Here is a 21,240-nt window from a genome sequence, read left to right on the forward strand (position 1 = left end):
AGCTATCGACACGTTCTTCCTCGTTTCCTGTTTTCACTACGATTAGCGTGCTTCTGTACAATGTTAAATTTCCACGATTCCTCGACGAAGCAGGTTCCTCCGTTCATCTTCGGCTTCTCTGTTTACAGCACGCTTAACGAGAACACTCGTGAAACACGGGTATCCTCGAGCTGAGCGTCTGTTTTTCGTACCAGCTTCGTGTAAGCAAAGGATATTGAAAATAATCAATGTTTTACCAAAGTCTTTCCCTTTTTCTTCCAGAGATATTATTTTCTAAATAGCGCGTACCTGGATCCTGATATTTTATTCGGATATTAATTGGTTTACGTTCTTCCTACTCGCCGAATGTATAACTTCCGAGTTTATGAGCTGCGCGTGACGAGCATGGTACCTGGTTCACGTTCGGTTTTAAGAATCGTTATTGCATATCTGGAAATCTTCATTCCTAATTCAAGGCGTAACAACCTGGGCTCGTAATTAAATGGAGTAAGCTTCTCGTGCTGTAGGAGCAGGATGCAGGCGCTGAAAAACGGCGAGCACCTTTGGCCTAACTTAGAGCTCGCCGCAGCCCTTTCCTCGTAACAATTTCATCCTTTATCACGCGATATTTGCATCTCCGCACGAATTACCCCCAGGAGTTCGAGGCTCCGTGCTTATCCGCCTCGGAGGAACGCGATTCTTTCCTCTTCCTGCGTCTCTACGTAAATCAGCGTCGGAGAGCGAGTAGAGAAAAGGCTACTGCAACTGGAGAAATTGGGCCGGAGTATTGTCAGGTTCTACTGCCACTTTAAGGCAAACATTTTACGTCTCTTGTTTCCCCCGTAGCGAATGACGCCTCTATCTTCAAATTCTTGTCTGATTTAAGGAACTGCTGTAGTCTCGTCAGGATCCCTCGAAGAATGTCATACGGCTCTTCGAGATCTTGGCGTCGAATTTTTAGAGTTACGCGGAATCGAGGACGCTCATATCCACTAAATATTTATAACCCGATTTATACCAACAAATACGAGTACAGCGATGTTCGCGTCTATACTTCTCGTATTCTCCGTTCACGCGTCGAGATACAAATCGAGCGAAGAATTGTGGAAAATGGTGGGTGTAACTGGTGAACATTTAAGCGGACACCAGTGTATATATCTTTTATAAATTCAAACGTTTGGGATATGAAAGAGATAGGGTAGAGGGCCGTAAAAGGAGGAAGGTCGTACCCTGATTTAAATTCCGTTCCAAGTGATCTTGGTCACGAGGATGATCACCGAAGGGCGTCCGATTTCCCGGCAAGGGGCAACGCGAGCGTGACGAAGGGTCGTAGCCGGCGCGAAAATTCGATATAAAGAGGGAAACGAAAGAACACCGAAAGAAAAGGCCAGATCTCGTTTTCCCCGTTTCGTCGGTACTAATTTCATCGAAGCGTCAGCTGCCCTGGGAAATAACTCCGAGGAGGAACATTGCGAGAACGTGGAACGAAGGAAGAAGAAGAAGACGGTCTAAGCTGGGCGCTGCTTGTCGGGGTAAATGAAAAAAGAAGAGATTCCGGTGAAATAATCGGCCCGGAGGCACGATGAGATTTTATTCCAGCGTTGGAGGGTTTGTTTCCACCTCGAGGAGAGCTTTGGAAAACGGAGATCTCGCGATCTTTCGATCGATGGAAAGGAACTCGGCGTTTCAGAGGGCCGAAACATTTAGAAACAATGATTTGCGAGGGAAGGTTTGCCCGGCCGTAAAACAGTGGCTCTTGTTCGTCGTAAACCTTTGGAACGATACCGCGATTAAGTGACGGTAAAGGGACTTCCATTTTTAAGCCATTGGACCGGATCCTCGTGGCATGATCGAAGAAACATAAAGCGGACGAGTGGCCTGGTACGTGCCAGGGGTCCGCGTGAATTATGCATGTTTTTCTCTTTTTTGACACGACTAATTTATTTTAAGGCATAATAACGCGAAGTACGTTGGCATAACTGGGTTTAAGTAACTCACTTCTTGCTAATTGAGAATCGATGGGGTCTTTTAAAGGGGACAATTAAGGAAGATGAATAGCCTGGATGAATGGGAGTGGAAATTACAACGTGAATGGGCCGAAGAAAACTTTCGACGTAATTTACAAGCGCCTATTGAGAAATTGTAATATTCGAGAAATTTTGAGGATGTAATAAAATTACCCAAGTAAACATCTCTTAGCTCGTCAAACTGTTAATCCTATTCAGATGTAAATGGTTAAATAATTTGATTAAATGGCCTGTGAACGTTGGAATCTTTGCAAATGGATTAAATTTCATTACTCCGCGTTTCCGAAATTCCGTAGTAACGAGAAATGTAATGTACAATCTCGAGAACGCGTAACGTTAATTCTATCTTCCTTCTTTTCCCTGTTAAGGAAACGGAGAAATCGGCAAAGAAATGGATCATACGCTTCGAGAAGGGAAAAGCTTCGAAACTTTTCTCCTTGCTTCCTTTCTCCAAGTAAAAATTTAACCAAGCTTTACATTCCGACGGATTTTTTCCTTTCTTTATTAATTTTCCCGAACACGGAATTCATTCCGATTACCAGTGAATTGCGCCATGTTTAAACATTCCGTTATCAACGACAAAATTCGATAAATTATGGTATCGAATCCGATTCTTTCGGGACGAGGGTATTGCGTTTGCACGAGCCGAACGCAAACGATATCGTATTAATTCTATCGAATGTATAAAATCGAGAGAAGTCCTCGATCTATTTATTTTTGCTGGAACATAATTGCCCGCGGAGCTACGTAACTTCCTGATGAATAAAACTTTACCACTTTAGGAAGAACTTTCGTCGTTTCAGTGTACGCAACCTCGGTCCCCTTGGAACAATTATTTCGATGTACGAGAAGACGAGGATATCTTCCTACGCGTCACACGCGACTCGACGAGATAAAATAAAAATGTAATTCGACAAAATTTTATCTTCGATAATTCGCATCCTTCTTTGCAGCTTTTATTCGTAGGTGTACACGCCAGGTCGTTTGAATTATTCATTGTTCAGTGATGAAATTAAAAATGCGCAAACGATTAATTTTTAATTAATCTTCGTATTTTGCGTTTATTTTTCTGGTAATGAAAGATGTTAATTATAGGAGAAGGTAAAAAAGTTGCAATTGAAAATTCGTCGATTATACGTAAATCGAAGTTGCAAGCTTCCCTGTGCAGTGAAATTTATCATTTCACGTGACTGCAATTTAACGCTATAATAATATCATTTCGTACTTTAACGACGCTTTACGTGAAACGATTGAAATCGTTAATATCCATTGAAAAAAGAAGAATCGTAATCACTCTGCATAATTAATGTATCTGCTCATCGCGATATCGATTATTTAATTTCAGCCCGGTAATTAATTCGACGAACATTTTTTCCAATAATTCTGTATGAAACAGAGTGCACGTTTTATGTTAATTTATTCTTTCCCTCTGTTCTTCATCCTCTTTCTCTACACCTCTTTACGTACGACGATGAATTTTCATGAATTTTAGAATTTTCTTACGCTCATATACGCGCAGCCTGTTTGGACATTAATATTCGATGTACACGCAGAACTTTCGCAAATGTAAGGTTCCAGAGACGACGTCGTTGCTCCAGAAATACATATTAATTTCGTGTAACAGAGAGCAAGATATAAGCAAGAAGCAGGACTGGCTAAAAATTTACTATAGCGATGTGAAAATCGTGATTCCTTTCACACGATTTTCGCTATTCTTCTTCGCTTTCATTCGATCACAGATATTATTTCTTCGAATGTCGATAGGGAAATTCCAAATTATTAAATGCACTGCTTTCTAACCTACAACGAAAGTTAATTAAAATTCATAGCAAAGCGTATACAAATTTTTCCTTTGACAGGTGTAATTATTCTTTAAATTCTCTATCTACACTTTTTCAAAACTGAATTTTTTAACATCACTGATAACCCATAACTTCAAATTACAGAAGGAAGAGAGTATTTCCTAATTGCAAGTGTGTACATCGAATATAAGAGAAGGAATAAATAGAATAAAATAAGAAAGTGGAAATATTATCGAACAAATTTCGAAAATTGTGCGAATATTTCGAAATTTAGATACTGACGAATCCATTATAGGTAAAAAGGACGATTTACATCAGGTAACTGGTAAAATGGCGAGCAATCGGTGTAATAGAGGAAATTTATTAAAGCTTTAGATATACTCTAGTTTACGACGACCATTAACCATTAACTTTCGATATGCAAACGAGTAACAGATTGTGGACGCATCATGCACAAATGGATTTTATGCACATCGTAAAGTTGCGATTGAGCAGCCGTATTTCCTAGGAATCAAAACGTTATTGGAATTGAAACTGATTTATTATCCTTTAATTTAAACTACAGTCGACGTCTGTATAGCAATTGCAGTTTGCTATGTTCGAGTATCATTGAATTAACCGGTCCATCTGTGTCATATTAGAGAATTCAACGTGCTTGACAGTGTTAATGCGTTATTTTGTTCACTGCAGTGAACAATGCCATTATACGTATTAACCATAGAAACGGCAGGGTATAATACAGATAACGAACATATCAATGGGACACATGAAAATTCGATTCTCGAAAACCTCCGATCGAATTAAATTCTATATAATTCGTGTATATACTTTTCTAAAATTATCCGCAAACCTTCGTCAAAGTATACGCCCCTGTGTTTCCTCGTATCTCGTTAGAAATAAAATTTGGAAGCTTCCCATAAGTTACGAGGCTACGACGAAGCTTGTCACGATAATTGTATGATTTATATAACACGAGAGTCAAACGTGGCAGTTAAAATCTGCACGGTAAGTCTTCCGGAACTGTCCGGTTGAAAGTGCAATTTATCACGAGGCAAATACAAAGTTTCCAATCCAAGAAAATACACGCGACAACGTTAATAACGATCCAGCACGACAGTGTCAGAGATATCGCCCGACAGTGTCTTTTAACCGTCAATCAAGCAGCAGATGGAGAGTCGCAGCTACAACTTGCAGGTTCTTAATCATCATTCGTGCGTTTAAACGAATCGAGCCGAACGAACGTGTGTTTTTAATAGGTTCTCGAGGTCCTTCAACGGTAGCTACTGAAATTCCGCAGGATGAAAATCCTGGAACGATCTCGGGAGAGGATGAGGACGACGACGGTACCCGGAGAGATAGAAGAAGAACGTCAGCCTATAAACCGGGGATCCAAGCCGAAATTACGGCGCAGCGACGTGCAAAGCGGAACGTCGATGTGATTAGGGGTAATATAGTTGAAAGTCTACTTCCGCTGCATTAGCTTCCGAAGCGATGGCAGCAGAGTATCTAAAAGAGACCGAGAGGGAGAGAGACAAACTTTCGTTAGCGTGGAAGCATTAGGGAACGCTTACGGCGTCTCCCTTTTTTCCTTTTTATTTCTCCTTTTCCCGCTGGATATTCTTTTCGTCGTTTCTTCCCGACTCTTTCTTGCGTCGACCTGTCTCCTTTCCGTTCTCTTCCCCGGCTTCTTCGCCAATCAGATTACCCTCGACGAGGCCAGACGCCGCCGGTTCAGCCTGTCCGCGTCTGAGACCAGACTGTAGTTCCACGAACGGCCACCGTGCCTCGACGGCGGCAGCACCGCACGCCTCGCAGCTGCGTGTTGTCGACAGCTGCCCCCTATGCGGCGGAATCGACAGACAGCTGCGCGCCGACGTCTGATCAGACACCGTATCTATTCTACTTCGCGGCTTCCATGCGCGTTGTGCTATTCCGACGCCACCGTATCGCGACACAACTTTTCAGCTAAGGAACGTATTTTAAATAGAACTTTCTCGATACACGGGTAAATACGATAAAGTAAACCGTTATCGCGTCGAATTTAGTTGACCGTAAAGTGACGTAAAACTTGAAAGAAGAGTAGGAATGCTTCTACAAAGGTGTACGATCGTAAACATCGTTTCGTTCGCCGAAATAGACTAAATCACATAAATAGATGACGGGGTTGCTATGTCTCGGGACACTTTACTTCAAGTAAAATAAATCTTCCGACCTGGCTTAAGCTGTTCGTTATTTCTATGAAAGATTTACGACGATTCGCCAGCAGCTTTTCGCTTCCATCCGCTCGAGTTTCATCGGGAAAGAGAGAGATTGCACTGTAGGAACGCGCAAATAAGTCGTACTACAGACAGATATATAGCTGAGAGTGAATTGTTCTAAACAATGTTGACAGCTGGACGTTGCTTTATATCACGGAAGATTCGATTGGATGAAAGAAGTCATCGCCATTTCGCGATTAGGATTTCTGAGAACGAATAATCTCGCTCGTAATTTTAGAAATAAATCAAAGGGACACCTGGATACTTAAGTCCGCGATATCAAAGCAATTTCTCCCGATTCTCTGGCGATTAACCGGCACGATTGGAAGCTCTAAAGCTCCGCACTGCAAAAAGACACAATCGAAGAGTCTCGCGCGAATTATTATATTTTTCGCGACAAAAGTGATCCTAATGAATCCCTTTAATTATCCCCGGGCACACCCTGTACGACGAAACAACTGAAACAAAACAAAGTCCTCTGGTCCCCAATGAAATTATTTCCTCCATTTTCTTCTTCACATGACGTTAATAAAATTGCTACAAAAACGCTTTAACGAACCTTCAATTATTTTCCTTCGCCTTTTCTCCCACCGCCGACATTTTTCTAATTATCTATTTTAATTACGATTTCGCTTTAGAGTTTGAGAATCATACATTATTTAACGTGTCTAATTACCATTCCGAGTGTACTCGCGCTGTTATTTTAATTCAAAGGTATTCCAGAAAACGTAGAAAACGGGTTACGAATAATTAATTGTTCCTTGCCATAGCGAATTCTTTCCTCGCGGCAATAACGTTAATAACCTTTGCAATTGACAGAAATTTAGCCGAAAAAGCAGTAATATCGAAATAAATGAAACGATGATAAGATTCGCCGACCTTCCAGAAACGAAGTACAGTACCGTACTAATTTCGCTATAAAATTAAAGCGAGTGATGAATAAAACAGGAATTAAAGAATAAATTAAAAAACATAGGTATACAGACACGTACTGTATACAATTTCCAAGGTACATCCATTAAGGAGAATTAATATCGAACGTGTTGGATCGTCGAGTCCCTGAACAATTGACAAAACGTCGCATAAATTTCAATTGCCTAATTGGAACCGGTAAACAGCGAAAAGCCTCATGCTCGATATAAATCTTGGAGGAAATTTTATCTCGAGGTCCTATCTCGCCTTTTCCACACTGCCCGTTGGAAACGCCTGGTAAAGGGTGAGACGATCATCAGCCGTGCCAGTGATAAGTGGTCGAGGGCCACCCTTCGAAGCTCCGGCTTCGTGTTTCGCTTCAAGGGACACCGTGACTCGATTTTCCGTGTCGTCCCTGTTCACCTTGCCGCGACCCGGTTATTTTGGATCGTCCTGGGCGTGATACGAAACGTGCGCGTGGTCCGCGATATACCAAGGATCGTTCTCTCGTCTCGTGTCGTCCAGCCACTCGAAATCCCATTATTCCTCTCTGCTAGAACAGGCATCCATCCTGTTCGGAATACCCAGACAAATCAACGGTCCATCGGCTTCCATCACCGATTTATGCGCCCTCTGGCGTGATTCGGAGATCAGACGAGAAACGAGATGTGACGTTGATGAGGCTCGGTTGCATGTCCGTTCGCTGATTTTCAGGGAACCCGTGTTCGAGTTAAGGGAGTACAGCTGGACAGTGTTTTCGAAACTTTTTGCTTTGGAATCTGATTTGGAGAGATGAGGTGGAAAATGGACGAATGGAGGAAGAGTGGCGACCCAATTTCACTAGTCTGTCGAAGACTCGAGTGTTCTGGATATGCAAATGTCATTGCTGTTACTGATAAGATTCGTAGGTTTTAATAATGAAGTATGTGTCGATAACGAGGGTTCACGTGTGTATTTTATTCACGATGAACGATAAAGAATCTAGCACCACATTGCGAGCTTTCGTGTCAATTTATCATCACGTGATTAAAATTACATTTAACTACAAAATTATGCTTCTAATTCATTTTTAATTTGTAAGAATTTATACTCGATGAACTATAATTAAATGCCCCTCTAGTGATCAATTCCTCATAATTAATGATAGCACAAAGGGTTAATGTGCAATATATTTTAGAAATGTATTTTAAAGAAGTTGTACCGAAGAATCGTTGAAAATAAATTATGAAATCGGTTTGTCAAAAGGAGGTTTAATGAGCACGGTGTAAGAACGCGTGTGTGCTTTATCGAGCATATGCATATCCAATTTTCATAACGACAGCGACTGATTGGGATTACTTGGTCGAGTGTTTTTATCGAGGGACATCGATTCGACGTGAGGTATAAAATCGCTTTGCCAAAGGGGCGCGTGAACGATTAATTTGCATGGGAGCGTAGCCAATTCTTTCCCTTCGCCTTCCGGTTTTTACGACCCTCATTTAGACGCATTTCCATTATTAAGACAGCAGTTATCGACGGACGTTCGCTAAACATCGTGCCTATAAGAGGAGGGCGAACAAATATTTGGTTGCTGAAATGCCATTAGGCAAACATACTTCCCTTAAAAAGAGGAAAATTAAATATTACTAAAACGACCTTTGACATTTCCTAAAAGGCAAACAATCTCAAACATAACTGCTCGAATGCTTGGTAATCTTCGAGTCGATTAACTCTGTTATTTCTCTCGATACCATGGGTATTCGCCGTGTTAATTTTTAATTACTTTCGCGTAGAAATTTATATAAATTATTACAAATTAATTATTTTTGTATCGTATTTACACTTGGTATATTGTAATAAAAGATGCATTCGACTAAATTAAATATCTGAAAAGACATCGATATCCGGTTGAAACAAGTTTAGAAAATTCCTTTCATACCGGAAACTCGAAAGAACTGTCATCCCCTGCAATGAAACCCAATATTCTCTTTATTTCCCTTTATTCCCCATTATTTCTTTTAACAACCGTCCGTCCGTTTCAGTTCGATTCCAACATTAAGGCGAACCATAATACTACGCTCTTTCCCGTGCTCGTAAGAGCTTCTTTAATTAGAAGAGTTCTTTTACGTCCCGGAAGCACGGAAGCGCGATTAATCCAGCGAGAATACCGGCAACTTTAACGGAGTTAACGCGATTCAACTCTACGAGCTGAACATCGGGGCTGAGCCGCTTATGGGATCGGAAATCGTCGAAACATTACGATATTCGTCCTTATATCGCAATCTTTGCCTATTCTATGTAAAATCGTTCACAGGAAAAATTGATATACAATCCAATTATATATAATTGAAAATTTCAGAAATAAATATATTCAACAGAAGAAGTAAACACATTCCTATAAATATATTCAACAGACAGAAGTAAATACACTCAACTAGGAAGATTCATATTTCCTTTAATTGAGAAAATTGATCTAATGCGCAGATACGACCATAATTACCACCCAATGCTGTACCAACGTCTGAATATGACAGTGTTAGAAAGTAGAAGGAAGATGATCGTCCATCTTCTTTTTAAAATTATCAATAACTAAATTGACAATCCTCCACTGCTATAGTTAACAAGTTTCAATTCTATGTAAAATCATTCACAGGAAAAATTGATATACAATCCAATTATATATAATTGAAAATTTCAGAAATAAATATATTCAACAGAAGGAGTAAACACATTCCTATAAATATATTCAACAGACAGAAGTAAATACATTCAACTAGGAAGATTCATATTTCCTTTAATTGAGAAAATTGATCTAATGCGCAGATACGACCATAATTACCACGCAATGCTGTACCAACGTCTGAATATGACAGTGTTAGAAAGTAGAAGGAAGATGATCGTCCATCTCCTTTTTAAAATTATCAATAACCAAATTGGCAATCCTCCACTGCTATAGTTAACAAATTTCAATGTTTGTCCTCGTTCAATGTGCAGTGCAGTTATGTTCTATACCAATGTACTTAAGAACGGTTTTAAAATTTCAATATTTGTCCTCGTTCAATGTGCAGTGCAGTTATGTTCTATACCAATGTACTTAAGAACGGTTTTAAACTCAGTGACCCTCTAACAAGAATTAGCAATTATGCAAATGAGTTCACTGATCGCTTACACTTTTTCCCCGATCCGGTATCTAATTCCGACCATGCAGCATTTAGAATAGCGAAGTAGTATTAATATCATAAAATCACAATTTCAACCCTCTACTCAATTTCTACAGCTATCGCACCCTCGACAAATTCAAATAATTTACTTGCACAGGATTAGGCTACTGTCCGTCGATAAATTAACGAATAAAAGTTTTGGAAAATTTCGTGCAACACTTTCCACTCGACGAAGCGAAACGCAGCAAAGAATCGAGTCCCGAAAACTGAAAATTCCAGCCACCAACGACAACCCCAAAAATAACACTCCCCAAAAAATAACCTCGAAAACTGCTCCGAAAAATTCGTTCTTTCTTCCCCTAGCGCGTCACAATCGAATTCATCCGAAACCTTTTGAAGAGCACGCAGCGGGGTGCGCCACGTTTAATCGAGCTTTCAATGAAAACATCAAAATTTTCAGGGACGTACGGCGCAAAGGGCGCGACCCGCCAGGAATTAACCAAGCCTGCATCCGTTCTGACAGGCTGTTCTGCCACGCGACCGATTGGACCAGTTCGCCTTTTCACGTTGTTTCATCTCGACCTCTGACCCTTTCGCGCACGTCCCCTCTGGCCAACCCCGGCTCGCCTTAAACTTTTCATCTAACACGCTCGTCGAGACAGGGGATGAAATCTGGGCCGTAAGTGGCCTGGATCCGTCCCGTAAAAGTGCAGGCTTGGAAATTGCATCCCCGCTTCCTTCACCTGTGCAGAATGTCCTCGAAATTCCAAGGAGCTCTGGCACGCTTCGCTGCGAGGAAAAGTATAATTTATGGCAGAGAGATGACGAGTCCATTAGACGACGGTATCTGATGAATGAAGAGTAACAACAGCTTGCCTCGAGAGTTATAGTTCGCTTAAGTGTGCTTGATAAATGGCATTGGGATATCCTCGTGTAAACAATGAGACGGTTTCGCTTCGCACACCACGAACTTTCCCCACTCAATCTCGCAGTTTCTTTGCGATGAAATTCGTTACAAGGTTCGCGTCGTATGGAAGAAAGGTAGGATTCTCGGCTAGCCGGGAAGCTCGGAATTAGGCGCGTTTTTCGACCATGTCGGATTGTAATTGTGATGCTTCTTAATCGCGATGATCAAGGAAAACAGCGGATGTTATTTCAAGCTCTCACTTCGACGTGATGTATACGAAATTAGGGTAGCATATTTAGAAGAAACACAAGGGTGAGGATAAGGGTAGAACAAAGAGTGGAATTTTCTTGTGCGAGAGGAACCTTGATGGTTTTTTCGTAGGGTCTGCTTCGATATCTATTTTCTGTGTTTTCATGCGCAACGATGCCGAGAAAAACTGTAATTGGGTCTGTATTGCCACACAAAATTGTACAAAAACGATCATTAGGGAACTGAGGTAGAAGAACACGATTCTACTGTACGTAGGAGTCTTACGAAATACAGAGACATTCCAAATAAATTATTATTGCAATATTAATAATTAAATCTGGCAAAAATACTACCTTGGTCAAAAAAATAATATCGATAGCTTCTATACAAAATAATAATCGTTCTGTATGAAACAAAAGGAGTTTTACCGTGTAACATATCGGCCATTTTGACCTACAACGAATAAATGCAATTGGAAACATTACCATGTACGAAAAAGAAGAAGTAGTGCAAAAATTTGATACTGTTCGTTACCCGAATATAAACGAGGTACCGACTGTAACCGAAAAATATTTTTTATTAATTTTTCTGATTTTATTTATGCGCAGGGAATTAAATATTAAATGCTAGAAATATAGGAATTCAATCGATCTGGTCAATTTTTCTCGTTCTCTGATTTAAAGTTGTATTTTATGAAACATTTAATCGAGCATAATAAATGTCTTGTAATAAACATGTAGTTGAAAACTCCGGAACCTCTCCGCCTACACGATCCACAACGCTTAATGTATTCATAACCATAATGCACGAGACCAGATAGAATCCGGACACGCAATCGTTCGCGTATTCAACCGTTCATACTTTAACGACGTTTCTATGCCACCAATTCGTGCATATTTCAATATAGACCGTGCTAATGAATACGCATGAGGCTATCGACGGAATTTACTCTATACGTATCGTTTTTTCTTCGTCAATGACGTGTGCACCTTCACTTTCGTTGTCGTTGATTAATTAAACCGGAATATTAAGTGATATATCCCCAAACGAGCAATGAAGTATTTGCCCCGAAATAAATTCGTATTTAATTATTAAACACCGATGTGATAAATGCAACTATATACATTTTTAAGGGAATTTGGAGATTAATTTATGGATTAAAAATTTGGTTATGTAATTTATACAGGAAATCTAGCAATGTGGCAGTGCATAAATTACGACTAGCCTTAAATCGAGCAGCAAGGGGAGTACTTTAGAGAAAAAGTCTTGAAACGCTTTTACGTCTTCCGGGTTCCTTACTATAAAATCGCGAGGACTTGACGTTTTATTCTACGTACCGTTATTTTATGAGAAAACATCTTCCCGACTACACACGCCTTCGTGCCTTCTCGTCTCAAAAACGCGCATACACATCTTCGAAAATATTGACACCTAATAATCCAAGGATAATCCAATTTGCAAGCGTACTTTTACAATTCACGCGTTTACGAGCTGTGGATTGCAGAATGAATTGGGTGAAATTACTATTTGTATTTTAAAAACTAGACCGATCATACTAGAAAATAATACTTTTAATTATTTCACGGTAGAAAGTTAAAATATTGTAACAAATTATTACCCAACAAATTCTCGAATTTTATTAAACTCGGAGATTAAATAATCGTAGCCTGTATCCACATCTGTCACCTAATTCAACATGATACAAATATACGGAGCCATGCATAAATTAATACACATTGAATTATAAAAGAAATTGCTCAAGATACTCAAATCCCAATTGAATATGGTAATTATTTGACATATAAATACCATAAAGTATATCTATAGCGAGTTTCCAAGGTTTGATGACTATAGTCCTCCATAATACACAGCGAGTACTTGATTTTGGAGTAACTACAATTACTTTCAGCAATCGAAGAATTAAATAAAGTTTCAATAAAATGCGAAGAATGTCGATAGACACACATATGTCCAGGAAGGGAAAATAACAAGTGTATTAATAAATACTGAAGAATCTTCGCTCAGAATAAACTGTGCGAAATAGATATTGACGAGAAGAAGAAAGACAGTGTGAGGAGAGAACATGCAATGTTACCTTGGTATCTGAAAGGCGATTTCGTCGAGCGAATCGCTGGGCTGCAATGGAGCACGCTCGAAGAGCCTGCTAGGACCCCGATGGACCCTGTTGCAGCAGTGCATGGATCCGGCTGTCGGTTGCGATTGGTCCGTACAATTGGTCCCACGTTGACCACTCTGATTCGATCTTCCCTTCTGCCGCTTTTTCCGTACCTCCTCCGCCTGACGGCGTAGGTTGTGAAACCGGAAGAAGTACACTGACATCTCTGTTCCGGGAGCCGAGCATATACGATCAGAGAGCTGATCAACGGGACGACGAAGCACACGAGCGTGCATCGGGCCTTTTCGCGCGAACGAATCCTTCCTGAGTAGCTTTCGCGACGAAACTGAATTTTCCCACGTGCGTCGGCGTCGCGCGAGCTGCCATGTCGAAGCAAACACGAGATTTCCGAATCTTCTGCCGTCTATTTTAAGAATTTTCGAGGGAAACAGGAAATATTTACGCACCGTCGACGTTCGTGAAATATTCCAGATCCTTTATTTCGGTAGATTCTTTAAATCTCTAAACTCGCAGGGGTGAGCATAGAGGAGAGATCGAAGAATTACCGAACGATCGACAGAGGCAGAAATTAAATATCCCAAGATCTAGAGCAAGTTTTAGGAAAACATTGGATCGCGCGGATATAATGGTAAAAACGGCAGCCCTGGGAACGGAAATCGATTTCAGGTAGCCTGAAAATTTCCTGCCTGGAAGATTCGTTCGCATCGATCATCCCAGTGAACGCGTCTTCCATCGCACAATCATGCAACGCAGATATAACGAACACATGGTCGATGGCACACGGTAACGAGCGCATAGAGAGGGCCGAAAAGGGAATGGCGAAGCGGAAGAAGGAGGCGAGAACGTACAGAGAGTAAATAAGTATACGGATCTGAATGAGACTCGTGCGTGATCTCACGTGCAGCCGTGAAACTTTAACATGCTAATTAGGGCTGGCGTGTGGCGCGTAACGCACAAATGCTCGTCCCGTTGCGCGGCCACGGGGACCTGACATTTCAATCCGTCGTGTCGTCGTGCCTCGAAGACGCATCGTAAATACTACATGACATTCTCCGGAAACATGCAGAGGCATGCACTCGCCCCACGACATCAACCACGGCTCGCCAAAATCCCAACTTCAGGGCGCAAAGTTGGACACTGACAACCGAGGACCGTTCTCCTTGACACCGGCCAAATTTCAATGGAACGCCAATTTCAATGGACAACTAACTTGTACAAACGTGTCCAACCGATTCGTTCTGACTGTTTCGGACGTGCGAACGTTCGACCCGACCGCATTAGGCTAACGTAATCGTGATATCGAGGAAGCACAGGGCTCGTGTTCCGAAGGGTCAGGGATTTGCGAGATTATTCGATGATCCAGGAGTGGAAAGGAACCTGGAGATACCACAAACTGCTTCCCTTTGGACCGTGCGTCACGCTCGTTCTTCGACAAATGTGGTTATAAGGGTGAAACGCAGAGCTGATGTTTTATTTACTTACGGTTCGAAATTTCGAGGTAAGCGAGATTGGATTTGCAAGAGGTGTCACGTGTTATTTTGGACTATAAGTTAGTGGATATTAATATTTTTCCACTTGGATTCCCAGTCGACCTTACCAGCGACTCGATTAGGTGTAAAACGAAGAGTGAGATAGGCGTTTAGTCGAATTAGTCTTGTCACTTGTTAATATTCTGTCAAGAAGGAATGTAAGTAAGCGTGTTAGTAAAATGACGGTACTTTTTCGACTGACGAATATATCCGTTAGACCCAGAGTACCAAGGAGGTTGGAGCCGAGAGGAATTTAATTATGGCGAACGAGGGAAGTAAGAAACTTGGAAGAAGGTAGCCTCGAAGTGGAAAGGTAAATGCTTCCAACTACCCCAGATACGTCCAATTCGAAGTACTTTATATCATGTGTATAAGACGTGACTTAACACATTTCTCATCTTAAACGGTCTGCCACTCTCGATAACACGCCTTGAATTTTAAATGCGAGACAAGTAAAAATTGCTTTCGTTCCGCGCTGCCATTTTTATCCTCCCCTTCTTCCGCCTATTTATCTGATACTTCCATACAAATACGTTCCGCTAAGATCTCAGATAATACTAAATAAACTCCATATTTCCTTCTCATTCGATCTGCGATCACGAGATTTAACGCTTTTCGGAATTTTAAATTACTGAAATCAAACTGCTGTCATTTCACGCTGTCATTTCTCCCCTATTCGTGCAATCGAGGGTAATTCTAAATAAACCGAACATTTCTTTTCTCAACACCTATTTTTCGATGTAACAAAATAGGACAAGGAATTCTCTGGCTCGTGTATAAATTTTGGCACGAAACAATCGGACCGAATTTCGAGGAGGGACGCGTTACTCGCAACGAGAAACATAAGCTTGAACGAACATTTGCTTCGCTTAACCCTTCTTCAAAAGAGACAGTTTCCTCGTTTCCTCGACGCCATCATGTTTTATGGATCAGAACACCGGTATGTTCCTTGTGCAATTGCGACCACGAAATCGAGAATAGCCTGTATACGAGGCTGTCACGCGAAAGTATTTGATTATATTTGCCAGCCAAGATAGGATCGATCGATCGTCCGAGAATCTTTCCTCTAACAACCACCTCTTCGAGCACGTAGTTAAAGTTCCCCGAGGACCATTCCATGAGACGTTTTTCTTCCCCTATTCTACCCCTACGCGATCCAGATTCTTTTGGATTAGTCTCGAAACGGGATTCACGGGACATTTATCTTGCAACCAATCGTCATTACGAGTCCCGATTCTGACACGTCAACGGATATCGAGTAGCATCCCTCTCTCGTTTCTTCAGCCTAGTTATTAACGTTTTTGCTACCTAGTCAGAACCTCGTGAGAAGCTTTCAACGATGACAGATATTTTTATTTATATAGAAATAATGGTACTATAGGTTCTATAGCTCCGTAATTTATTAGTTTTAGCTGTAATTATAGATACATTTCTCCTAAACTGTCGGGATGTATAATAAAACTAAATGTATCATATTTAGGAATAATTGAAAAAAATAAAAAATGGTGAATAAACTTCTAAAACCCATAAAATTACTAATACTAAAACTACCAATCTATAATATGTATTTAAATACAGATATAAGTATATAAATAATAAAAATAAATTTCTGTCTCAGCAAAACTCAACGTGGATCGTACCAAAAGCTGTACATTTTCACTAACTGCAGAAGCAAAGATTCCAAAACCAGTCGTTCCAACTACTTTGGTATTTCCAGTGTTAAAAAACCAGCAAAATCAACCGTGAATCGAAGCGGGGAAAGAAGAAATGCAACTTCGATCAATGAATATTTTTCATTTCCTAAAAGACGTAGTTCTTCGAGCGCAGCTTCCGTCACTTACAAATTGCAGTCCAGCTCTTAAGTAATGAATCGTCTGCGAGTAATAGAAGAAATTCCGCCGACAATAGGCAACGCTAACAGCCAGAACGAGATCGATCTGATGGGAAAAACCGAGAACGAAGGTATCCCTTACGTAGCTACCCCAAGATCTCCACTGCTTTTCCTGCCACCTCGTGTGCTCTTATATTACACTGTGCACTGCCATAAATCGAGGGTGCTCCTACATCTCTCGGAACTCTCATCCCTGTCTACGGCGTCGATGATAAAAGCCTAGTGTTACAGGGTCGATCCCTAAATATATCTCGAAACTACTGCACCCGTGTATTCCCCATATATTTTCGTTCGTTACGTGACACAGAGAACTTGGACAAAAGGCCATTCCGCTGCGAGGAAGATGATATTCCTCTTCATTTCACCCCTTTATACGAGCAAGTGTTTGCGGAGTGATCTATTCGCGAGGAAAGTTCCTAGTCTCCACGGAAATCTGATCCTTCGATGATTCATTGACTCCACGATGCCTTGGAACCCCATTTTCCTATGATCGCAATTCGAAGCTAAATTTTGGAAAATTTCAAAATTTTCGAGAGTCGAGAAGCTTTCGACACTCTTGGACGAAAGTCGAAGTACCCATTTTATTTTGCGAGAGGAATATTTCGTTATTAGAGGGATATATTTTTCTATAAATCCTCGTTCTGTATGGTCTCATTAATTTATTATTAATATCATTCTTTTGAAATGAATTAGAAAATACTGAAAAATTTTCTAGAGCACACTCGTTGATAATACAGCGATGAGACATGTCTTTGTATATTCTCTTACGCTTCAGAAATACAACTCACAAACAAAAAATTGCAAAGTTTCAAACTCTCGAAGTTCGAAAGTTCCTTAAGCGTGCAAAAGTTTCGAGAAACCCACCCCTATTTTAAATAACATTTTCCTCTTAATTTCTCATGGAGAGCATCTTATAAGAAGCTGAGGTCTTGCATGCCACGTTTTCCTGACGCATTCGTGGTAATGAGCATAGTGTCGGTCTAGAAAGTAGAATTTCCTATCCTTATAATTTCGTCTGTCTTATATTTTTAAGAAATACGAATTTTTGATTTCCGAAATGTTAGATTTTATATATAACATGGAATCCCAGAGCGAATAAAGTGAAATCCAGACAAGGCGAATGGCGTAGAAATAAATTACGAGCAAGCTGAAGTTAATGGACCGTTCTTATAAAACTATGTTCAGGAAAAATTACTCAAACCGTAGGAACCACTCTGTACGTAGGAGCAAATTGAAAGCCCTGTTAGAGAGCACGTGAAAATAAAAGAAGGGTTATTATATCCATTTATAAGGTGATCTGAGATACGTCTGAGAGAAAAATGTTCTGGCCTCGTTGTTTTACGAAGCTGTGACTTTTTGCAACAGAGGACAAGGACAGCTAAATACTCTATGTTCTCATTCTTTTGTCTCATACCCACTACATCTTGCTGCTCTTATATACTTGTTTTATTTTTACGTCCTTGACTTGTTTGTCTCCTAAACGCTCTATCGTCGTTAAGGTTAAGTACTGTTTGATCGTGCCATCTATGACATGCTGAATAATTTATCAAACGCTTCAAGTTGCAATAAAATTTTAGCAAAGAAAATGGTAGATAACGTAGGTCCTATATGCGTGGATAGTCATTCGAAGATCGAGGAAATAGGATAATTCTAACATAATCCAAACCTAATCCAAATTTCACCTAAGCAAATTTTGAAATTTGCACTGTCGCTAATAGAAAACATAATTCATTCGTGAATTAAAGTCGGAAATCGAGACACACGATCTTCGTTGTAAAATAAAGGTATAAAAGTTAGACGTTATTTTTTGATCATCTGCTAACAATTATCTACTTAAAAAGTAATTTAAACAGCGAAAATACCTATAAATCTAACGTAGACTCGAGTTCTGGACTGTAATCAAGGATACTTTTTACGAGTTCCATGTCCTTGCAGACATAGCAATTGTCTTACGATTATTGGCCATTAAATGGCTTCTTTCAAGGACCAGAATTCGTCATCGACAGTCCACGGTTATTTTCCACCATAATTCGATTTTATCACCGTCCTTCGATAACAGCCAAAGAAAATACTTTATTTATTTACACGCCAATAATTCCTTCATCGCTCGTAGGAAATGTAAAGTTACCAAAATTCAATTCAAACTGAAGATAATCAAGATTCTTATTTATATTTTTACTGGCAGTAAAACGGTAGCTAAGTTCACGCGATTCATTACGAATATCAATCATTTCCAAGTATTCATTTTTCTCCCATAAATATTTCTCGGATGCAAGGATGAATCTGCGTGCCTGACAGAGAACAAATTGCTGTTTGCCCACGATAAAACTGCCGAGAAAGAACGCGCAGGAAAAGCAAAGTTCGAGGATGATCAGCGAAAATCTCTTTAATTCCAGGTGTAAATATGTAACTGGCATCCAGCCAAGTCGGCGAACTGGAAGCAAATTGCGCCTGCCAATATTTATAAACTTCCAAGGGTGAACACTGCGTCCCGTTCCGTGAAACAGCACCTCGAATATCGGAGTCGGGTTTAGCTGTTTATCATACAGTCGTCGGCATTACAATTGACGACCCAGACTGAACTCTCGCGGCTCGTGAAATATTCTTCGAGTCCATTCGCCTTTATCTTTTCCCAGAAGCTAGCGACCCATCTGTCTTGCGTTAAATTCGCAGTGAAACGTATTTTGTTCCACGTGGAATAAATTTGCGGCTAACCGAAATAACCGTGCAAATGCTCCACGCATTTTTCTGCAAATTTCACCGCGAAATTACAAAGGAAACGAAACATTTCGGATAATTGGCAAGAAAGAAGAATAAATTATTTAATTACTCCGCGATGACAGAGTACAGACACATTCTCAGAACGCCATTTTATTCGATTCGTAGAATATTCTTAGTCATTTTTAATGTTCCATGGAGTATAGATATTACTAAAGTTATTCCAATTTCTAATATCTCAATGAATAATATCAGGTTCTTTGAAATTTAAAATACGAGAGATCATCGTGTTTCAAAAATTTCCCCAGAAACTTAATCCTATTTGAAACAGCAGTAACGCGGTCGAATAAATTCACAGGAAATGTTCTCAAACCCAACGTCTCGTAAACAAGCATATATTCAAACCAGAAACGCATGGAGAACTCTTTACAACTCGCTCATCTCGCTCGAGCATCGAAGATAAAATCCCCTTTATCCAGATGATCCCAGCTAGAAACATATTGCGATCAAAGGAGATACCGCGATGAACGTCTCCGCAAAATTGCGTCCCCGAGTTGCATAGGGGATGCAACGTTTGTCAAAGCTTCGGCTATCGCCGTGAACGCAAGTCAGTTTATAGGTATAAGACACGTGTGCTGGAGATTCGAATCGTATCGATGATTCGTCGACGTTACGAATCACGTCACGAAGCCCGACACGGTGATCCTCCCGCGGGCGAAAATGGCCGATGGCAATCAGCGAGACACACTGCGGCATTACGCAACCCTTAATTAACTCTTAATTAAGTCGCTTTGGATGGAATGGACACGGTGTCGAGGTGATCTTTGAAGACAAGCTCGAGAATACAGAGATATTCTCGTGACGAGTTTGCTCGACGTTTCCGATGATTCGTGGCGATCCTCGTGTAACTCGGCCATGATACTCGAAGCGCACGAATGGCCACTCGAGGCAGCACGACTTCCGGCGGAAGGCAACTCCGACGATATTTCGAGTAGTTCGAGCACCTCGAGAATCACGTAAATCCATATTCGAGCGACCGATATTAGGTTTGTAGCTATCGGCAAGGAAGAAGTTCGTAGGGTGAGGAAGGGCGATCCTGTAGTAACGAGTAAGGGTGATCCTATTTTTTCTTTGGCACTTTGAGTGAGGGAATCGAGTATTGGGAAATTTTTGACAGTGAATTGGGAACATGGCGGGTTCTGCGTTTAGAAGAATTAATTATGGACTGTAGCTTCGTTAGGGGTTGTTGATGATCGTGACTTACAAGGTATCATATTCAACCATATTGCACACACCGATTTTCATGAAATTTATCTGACAGGTAGTTCTCAAAAAATATTTCACAACTATTTCTTTTCATCAGCCATTTTTTGTACCGAAAGGGTGAAATTAACCCTCGAAGGTAAATTGTCGAGGAGTAATGCTTGTGGTATATGCAGATTGCAACACCGAGAAGATTTTAATATACTAGCTTTGCAGAAAATATTTTTATGCCGAGGGAAGTGTAATGAAGAAGTGTTCACAGATCAAGTGTCAAAATTATGGTAGTTTTCTATGTTCTCACGCTATAGTTTGTCCTAAAATTGGTAATAGGGTATTCGATCCCAAAGTTCAGTATCAAGTCGAATCTTTAAAAATGGATACACTCTGTGCTTCGGTGTCACCGACTAATGGTCCCCCAAAGAACAAGG

This window comes from Eufriesea mexicana, unplaced genomic scaffold (genome assembly GCF_001483705.2).
Source record: "Eufriesea mexicana isolate 0111107269 unplaced genomic scaffold, ASM148370v2 scaffold3661, whole genome shotgun sequence".
Classification (NCBI taxonomy): Eukaryota; Metazoa; Arthropoda; class Insecta; order Hymenoptera; family Apidae; genus Eufriesea; species Eufriesea mexicana.